This window comes from Strongylocentrotus purpuratus, unplaced genomic scaffold, assembly GCF_000002235.5.
Source record: "Strongylocentrotus purpuratus isolate Spur 01 unplaced genomic scaffold, Spur_5.0 spur5_scaffold_18, whole genome shotgun sequence".
NCBI classification, from domain to species: Eukaryota; Metazoa; Echinodermata; class Echinoidea; order Camarodonta; family Strongylocentrotidae; genus Strongylocentrotus; species Strongylocentrotus purpuratus.
The window spans coordinates 8,636,820-8,645,640 of record NW_022145603.1 but is presented as its reverse complement, the minus strand read 5'-3'; the positions used below and the strand labels follow the sequence as shown (position 1 = coordinate 8,645,640).

General features: G+C 38.1%; 1 long non-coding RNA gene across 2 annotated transcripts; it reads left to right on the top strand.

Annotated features, from left to right (window-relative positions):
• The first annotated feature begins 326 nt into the window (after window positions 1-326).
• Window positions 327-8,445, top strand: LOC105446956. Of its 2 annotated transcripts, none has more exons than XR_973919.2 (4): window positions 327-747; window positions 2,097-2,151; window positions 5,088-5,133; window positions 6,374-8,445. It is a non-coding gene; the product is annotated as an uncharacterized LOC105446956 (long non-coding RNA). The 2 variants fall into 2 exon arrangements; XR_973920.2 differs by lacking the exon at window positions 327-747 and adding an exon at window positions 835-1,174.
• The last annotated feature ends 376 nt before the right edge of the window (window positions 8,446-8,821 follow it).

The window sequence follows — 8,821 nt, the reverse complement described above, 5'->3', positions numbered from 1 at the left end:
GATAATGACTGAGTAAGAGCTAGAGTAGAGAGTCATATTGAAGTGAGGTAAATTAGGGAAATACAATCATATAGTGGTAATTTGGAAGAAAGAGAGAGAGAGAGAGAAAGATATATATATATATATATATATATATATAAAATAAAGAGAGAGAGAGAGAGAGAGAGAGGAGAGAGAAAGAGAGAAAGAGAGAGAGAAAGAGAGAGAGAGAGAGAGAGAGAAAGAGAGAGAGAGAGAGAGAGAATTAAGAGAGAGAGAGAGAGAGAGAGAAGAGAGAGAGAGAGAGAGAGAGAATTAAGAGAGAGAGAGGGAGAGAATTAAGAGAGAGAGAGAGAGATTTAACATGTGAAAGTGAACCAACGATTGTGTGAAAGTGAACCACTTTTGTACGCGTCCCTATTGGTTCACTTTGAAAAGCGCCGATTCTGCCGATGTTCCACTTTCACTTGTGTAAAACTGAACCAAATATGATATGGAGCGCTGTCGTATGCGCACTCCGTACGTCATATTATTGATTTATTTTGTATTTCTTCAATCTAATTGAATATATCAGTTCGGAATCGTCTTTGAAATTTTCGAAAAAGAAATTCATAGTTTTAGGTTTAACTATTTCACTTTATTTTTGTTTAAATATTATTTTGAATAGTTTAAAGTCATTATTCGACCTGAATGTAAATCGCTGACGAATTTTTCGAAAGCTACGAGTTTAATTCAAATTTATCTGTTGGATATCTGCTAGTAGTCACTGTAAGTTAAGCTAAGGTAGCATCGCTAAATTTCTGTTTTTTCATCTCATTCTGATTACTTTAGTAAGCTCATACTGCTTTCATGTTCAGAAAAGTATATATAAACTTAGTTTCAAATGTCGATAAACTCCAGCAATTCAAACTGGAGCCATAACTTTAGGCAACGGTTAACACTTGAGGCAGCTTAGCTAATTAGGCACTGGTCGACGCCTAGCCCTCGCAGGGGTTTTCATTTCCAGCGGCCAGCGCGCCTCCGTAAAGCCGAAGCCAAAAGCGACATCGTACAGTCGATGACCGCAGCCTAGCCGCCGCAGCTGCCGTGTTGTGATTTGAATGTGATTTGAATGTGATTTGACTGATCATGATGAGTGAGAGCCAGCAGATATTTCTAGGTGTAATTGTTAATGTATGGAGGGTATAAAATTCAGGTAGGCTAATTCTTCTAAGACACTATCTAGATCTAAAGGACTAATGTTCAACATGGTTATTGCTATATTGAACAATGACATGTTGTATCAGTTGTATTGTTGAACAATGTTGAACATTATCTATTGGATGAATATTTTCATTAAATCCAAAGGCAAAGGAGTAGGCCTAGGCTTTATAGGTCTAGGCCCTAGACCCTAATTATATTTGTTCCGTGTCCATCCAGTGACATCCTACAAATGCAATATTCTCATAATATTGGTGATTTATACTCTTTTCACACTGGTTTTGCCTAACCCCGTACTTTGCTTAGCCCCGTACTATCCTTAACCCCGGACTATTTTTTGGGCTTTTCACACACGCTGATTTTAGTCCCGTACTACCGCCTATTCCGGAATAAGAAAATTCCCGCTGTTCTCACTGCAATTCGTTAACCCCGGATATCGTGAATGTTATGATTGGACATAGGGTCTACTTCGCATCTGGCCAGCTGCGATACGCTCCATTGCGTAGTACCGGACTATTTTTCGTGTCTGTTCTCATTTATTTGCTTAGCACCGCAATTGCGGGGTTAGTAGGAGTTAGCACCACAATTGCGGAGTTAGCCCTGCTATTTTGCAGGGTTAGTTAACCCCGTACCGTACTATAGCCTAGGTGGGGTTAGCCAACTTTATCTAGTCTGAACAGAAAGTGGAATAGGCTTAACCCCGTACTAGGATCTATAGGTGGGGCTAAGACCCCCCCCCCCCTTAACCCCACCTATATTACGGGGTTAAGCAAAATATTGCCAGTGTGAAAACAGTATAGGCCCTAATATTATTAGACTAGATCTAGTCTTTAGACTATAGAACTAGACTCTAGGTCCAGATCTAGACCCCTAACCAAATTTATAATCATCTTCACTTGTCTGTTTTGAATTTTCAGATGGAAGGAAGTAAGATAATTTCTGTTCTGGGTGGAGATGCAGATCTTTTTGGTGGTAAGAAAAGCATTTTGCTGATTGATTAAAATGTTTAAACTAATTAATTCTGTGACTGTGTGTAGGTCTAGTCATGATTGGATGTTGAAATAACACAAATATACAGTGGTGGTCAAAGTTTTGGTACGCCCCTGGATTTTGAGATAAATTTTTGCTTTGCTTTCTATTTCCAATATAATGAGCTTGTCTTGACACCGACAGATGTGCCGTGAAGTTAATTTGAGTTGTTCACAATATACATAGACCTCTAGGGCCTATACAGTACTATAAAGTATGTATTGATCCTTCCAGGTATTATTTATTTTAACTGTGATCAGTTGTAAATGCAATAATATATTCCTGTAATGAATTTAGGAGATTTATAACTTGAAATATTAATTATTGTGATCTTGCCTACACTATTGCTTAGATCTAGACCTTTTTATTCAATTCATTCCTATTTTCATGAAGTGACGGTAGTGAGAAAAATCCGCACGCAAATTGTATGCGATTTCATTCACTATCGTCACTTCGTGAAAATAGGGACGAATTCATCCAATGCAAAATTTTGGGGGTTGGTCATAACATGCTGGACCATTCAAATTTAATTAATTGTCTACCTGGGTCTTATATTTTCTTTCTATATCATGTAGTTCATGCATATCTTATGTTTGGATTAGGATTATTTATTGTATTACTACATTGTAACTATTTCACCATTACACACTTCCCAAAGATATTTGTCGATCTTATATACTTGGTGTAAGCCACAAGTATGTTTAAATAATGCCCTTTTATTAATTGTACAAATGCCATTTTTGGTACAGGGCTCCCTCAGGACCCACTGAACGATATTAGGGTAAGAGCCCCCGGCAAGAATATCATATAAAGTTGTGTGGGGCTGGGGCGGGGGCGTCGCCTTGAGCCCCCAAATAATTTAGAATGTAATATAACATTGAGTTTTTGTTGTACAAACGCCATTGGGGCTCCTACCCTACCATCATTCAACAGGTCCTACTGAATGCTATTTAAGGTAGGACCCCCGGCAAGAATATCATATAAGGGTGTGGGGCGGGGGCGTCACCTCGTAGCCCCCAAATAATTTAGAATGTAATATAACATTGAGTTTTTGTTGTACAAATGCCATTGGAGGTCCTACCCTACCATCATTCAACAGGTCCTACTGAATGATATTAGGGTAGGACCCCCGGCAAGAATATCATATAAGGGTGTGGGGCGGGGGCGTCACCTCGTAGCCCCCAAATAATTAAGAAGGTAATATAAAATTGATTTGTTGTTGTACAAATGCCATTTTTGGTACAGGGCTTCCTTAGGACCAACTGAACGATATTAGGGTAGGAGCACCCGGCAAGAATATCATATAAAGTTGTGTGGGGCTGGGGCGGGGGCGTCGCCTCTAGCCCCCAAATATTTTAGAATGTAATATAACATTGAGTTTTTGTTGTACAAACGCCATTGGGGCTCCTACCCTACCGTCATTCAACAGGTCCTACTGAATGTTATTAAGGTAGGACCCCCGGCAAGAATATCATATAAGGGTGTGGGGCGGGGCGTCACCTCGTAGCCCCCAAATAATTTAGAATGTAATATAACATTGAGTTTTTGTTGTACAAATGCCATTGGGGGTCCTACCCTACCATCATTCAACAGGTCCTACTGAATGATATTAGGGTAGGACCCCCGGCTTGAATATCATATAAGGGTGTGGGGCGGGGGCGTCACCTCGTAGCCCCCAAATAATTTAGAAGGTAATATAAAATTGATTTGTTGTTGTACAAATGCCATTTTTGGTACAGGGCTTCCTTAGGACCAACTGAACAATATTAGGATAGGAGCCCCCGGCAAGAATATCATATAAAGTTGTGTGGGGCTGGGGCGGGGGCGTCACCTCAAGCCCCCAAATAATTTAGAATGTAATATAACATTGAGTTTTTGTTGTACAAACGCCATTGGGGCTCCTACCCTACCATCATTCAACAGGTCCTACTGAATGTTATTAAGGTAGGACCCCCGGCAAGAATATCATATAAGGGTGTGGGGCGGGGGCGTCACCTCGTAGCCCCCAAATAATTTAGAATGTAATATAACATTGAGTTTTTGTTGTACAAATGCCATTGGGGCTCCTACCCTACCATCATTCAACAGGTCCTACTGAATGATATTAGGGTAGGACCCCCGGCAAGAATATCATATAAGGGTGTGGGGCGGGGGCGTCACCTCGTAGCCCCCAAATAATTTAGAAGGTAATATAAAATTGATTTGTTGTTGTACAAATGCCATTTTTGGTACAGGGCTGCCTTAGGACCAACTGAACGATATTAGGGTAGGAGCCCCCGGCAAGAATATCATATAAAGTTGTGTGGGGCTGGGGCGGGGGCCTCGCCTCGAGCCCCCAAATAATTTAGAATGTAATATATTCTTCATGTACAAATGCCATGGGGGCTCCTACCCTACCATCATTCAACAGGTCTGACCAGCCTTTCCATGCTACTATTGACCTATTATTTATAACCTCTGCCTCCAGCATATTTCATCTTACATTCCTTTTTAACCTTTTTAGAAATAATGCCTGATGCTGTTCGAACTAATAATGTTTTAGTCAAATTTTGTGTTTGACGTTGTGCTCACCAATGTGAGACTGTAACGTAGAAGTGTCGTAGTCGAGTAGTTGAAATTCAAAGGTCGTGGTTTGATCCCTGACATGGCACTTATGTCCTTTGGCAAGTCATTAATCTTCATATGCCACACTCGACACAGGTGTGATAAATGGGAACCTGCATGGCTGGAATTAATTCCTTGAAATGCTGGAGCGCTGTAATGGCAGCTAGGCTAAAGCAGGTAATAATAAGTGCGCCTCGGAATAGAATTTCTAGATAAACGGCGCTATACAAATGCCTATTGGTATTATTATTCACATATTTATCATTTATTTGCAGCTGAAGAGACACCGGTTGAGACGCCAGTGAAAAAGAAGAAACAAAGGTAATTAAGAATGAACATGACATACTACATTCCTTTAAAATTTGAGTTGATGTTTGTAATAGGCAATTTATTCATAGAACATATATGACTTCAATGAATTTTTGTCTTTGATTTTTGGTCTTGCCTGTGTAGCAGAGTGAGACATAGGCCTCACTATTTCCGGCATAGTTTTTGTTGCTGTCATCGTCAAAAATCATGCTGTATTCACAATAACTTTATAGGTTTGAGGTAGGATCACCAAATTTATATCACCAGTACATCTCTTAAAGCCTGTCTGCACTAGTTTGGTCAGTAGGGATTAGACCACCCACCCTGCAAGGTCACTGGCAGGTGGTTATCTCATCAAATCAGCTCTCAACATAACAACAAAAGGGATCATGGGGGACCTATGATTACCGCTTGGGTATTGTTTGCTATATAGAGGGCGCAAGTAGCCACAAGTAGTGCAGTCCCACTTTAAAGGCGTAGATAAAATTGGTAAGTGGGTCATATTTGACCAAGGTCAAAAGGCCAGTGAACTTTAAGTGAATTTCCATTGAAAAGCACTGTCTGGGTTCCCATGGTCTTTGACAAATTTGGAAAGTCATCAAAAAAAATTATAAAATGGAAAAAGTATTCTCCCAAAGTCATGAAAAATCATGAAAATCATTGAACGTAGGTGTGTGGCACGTGGAATTCGTAGGCCACTTGATTACCGCGTCCCATACCCAAATGGTACTTAATATCTTGTCAAGGAAAAAGGAAAGTTATGGGATTTAGTTCTCAAAATTCTGTGGGAGCCCTGCACGTACACACAGAAACTTTCTATAGCTTTAATGATGCGGTCAAAGGTTCAAGGCCAGCTTAGGCCAATTTTTAAGATGAGCCACTACAGTTTCATCAAACCTCATATACACCTTATGAGGAACAAACAATCTCAAGAGGCTGTGGGGTCACCAGTTATGTCAAGAGGAAAAAAAATTGAGATAAAATTAACAGCCTTTTCAATTAGTGTTCTACCGGTATTGTTTTGCAGGGACAAAGCCTTTGCAACATTACCAATATTGGTTATTGTAAACAGCCGGATTAAAATTTACATCTTGTACTAATGAAAATCTAAATAGCATTTTCATATATGCGTATTGCGCTCTCCTGAGATGCAGGTGAGACAATGCTTGGCGTTTGCCTTCTTTAATAACATCATAAGTAATAATATATTTTCTGTTCAACTTTTCTTCCTCGAAATCTCTATTCAATGAAGCAATTGCTGCCTGAAGCCAGTATGTAGCCAGTATAGCCCAACCAGGAGTGAACAGAGCAGGCCAGATGAGGAAATGCCCCATGCATATTTCTATATGTGTCGATGCAAAGTGCTTGAAAGAGTTTTATTGGATTTTCATTTAACATTCCAATCTGATTACACTTGCTTTTTACATCTGGGGACCAACCTTTACTAACACCATCTGTAAAACCTGACCCAGTTTCGAACCATTGGAGTTGGTTGATAAGTGAACAAAGATAGCCGTTCTCAAGACAGACGCTACACTAGTCTTGTTGGGATAGAAACAAAGTGATAACAACCACCGTCAAAATATGGCAATTAGTGCCAAGGATCTACTATCACGTGGTCACAGATCTACTGTAAAGGTCTTGAAGTTGGTGAGCTTGATTACTACAGTGTTGATTGATAATGGATGCTTGATAGTCATGAAGAAATGGCACTGTGACATGTACTCCCAATTTGGAATTTGGAACGTGTGTTCTGTTTATGCTACAGCATCACATTTAGTTTGTGAAATGCCAATGTCCTGGTGAACTGAACAAGCTTCATCTCAAGTCCTTCCAGACTTTGTTTTTGATGGTTGAAAAGCATACCCCTCAACGTTGATCGTTTGACCTCAATGATGCAGTGATGTCGTGCTCCTGGCTGTTGTTGACTCACTCCAAAAGTCTACATGTATGCAGAACAAATTGGAATTAAGAGAAGGGATGCTACTGCACATTGATAGCTCTGTCAGCATTTGGAATACTATCCATGAATCTTTAAATTTAGATGATTTTCATTTTTATATGAATTCACTTTTTGTTTTGTTTTGTTCACCCCAGATCATGGTTCTCTTGAAAGTTGAAACCCATGAAGCTCATACTTAGTATGGATTCTTAAAGTTATGTAGACTATCTCTTGTGTTAAGAATAAAATGTTTTACCTAAGACCTCAAAACTCAAAGTAAAAAAGCAAATAATTTTGAACTTTCTTAGTGACATTATACTACACAAGGGAAATTCTTAGGTTGGAGCAGCGAGGTGAAAGGTGAATCATTGTTATATATGTAGCAATATAGTTTTAACATTTATAATTCATGCACATGTACAAAATTTAGGGTGTTTGTGACCACATACATTTTTTTTCCAGGAGTCTTCTGTCTCGATTACATGAAGGTTGCATTGTACATCAACTGTGTGCCTCTAAGACAATCCAAATAATGTAGAAATTATTAAAACGTATTTTGTACGCTTCATCCTCTTCTGGGGGACTTTTGGAAAAGAATATCATCTCTTTTGTACACAAATTACAGTGCCGAAATAAGTTCATGAGGTTATAATGAACATTTTTGATCATACAACAATTTATTTTTAAAGTCATGTGATATCCTTAAAAGCAATATGATGTTCTCTAGTTAATTCCCTATTTCATATTCATTTGTGAGTAACTTGAGATCAGTTTTTAAGTTGTCATTCTATATTTCTTTATTTAAAATACTGAATTTTCCGTTTTCTTTTTTAATTCTTTATATCGACCAATGAATGATGGACTTCGGCTTAGCAATATATCAGCTCAATTTATTTGGTATTTTCTAACTTTTATTAATCTACACCTGTAAATGTACTTATAACAACCATTTATAACATGTACACAATGAAATTTCCTAGAATAGCTACTCTAGAGTGCTGGTCAAAATGTGTTTTGAATATAAGAGGGAGCATGTAGCAGTGCTAATCATGTTATTATATGAGGCATCTTATTATGTGTGGTTAAAGAAAATCATAGTATACAAAGACTTCCGCCCAGGTTAATAATTTTGTTACATGTACATCCAATTATTAGCAGTGGTAATTATGTTACTTTGTTTGCCAACTTTCCTTAACACAATTCAACTGAGTTTGATATTATACAAAGTTGTCGAGAGAAGTTCTGGTTAAAACTATGCGCAAGAGGTTACTCCAATAGACGAGTTGGAGTCACCGAGGACCGTAGTTTTAACCAGTACCTCGAAAAGAGGGCATAGTATATTTGTTTTATATCCTGCATCAAAACATTAATTTAAGATTAAAAAAAAAAAAATAAATAATAAAAACAAAAACAAATTATTTAATTAAGATTTGGAGAAAAAACAATCAAAATTCCCCACCCCCCCCCCAAAAAAAAAAAATGTCGCCTCCCAAATAGTACTTTTTAAGAGCAACCTTAAAACAGTTTAAATATTTTTGGTCATGTTACAAGCTTTCAACCAATCAAAAAACAATAATTTTTGGATGCAGGATATAAATTCAAGTATTTACATGTATGTTATAGTGCATGTAACATGGAATACTATTGAAGATGTATAGTATCTTGTGCAATACACATAGTTATTCCAGCTAACTAATGTTTGTAAAAATACATCAAAGATATTATCCAACTGCATTTACATTAAAATTGTTTCAAAGT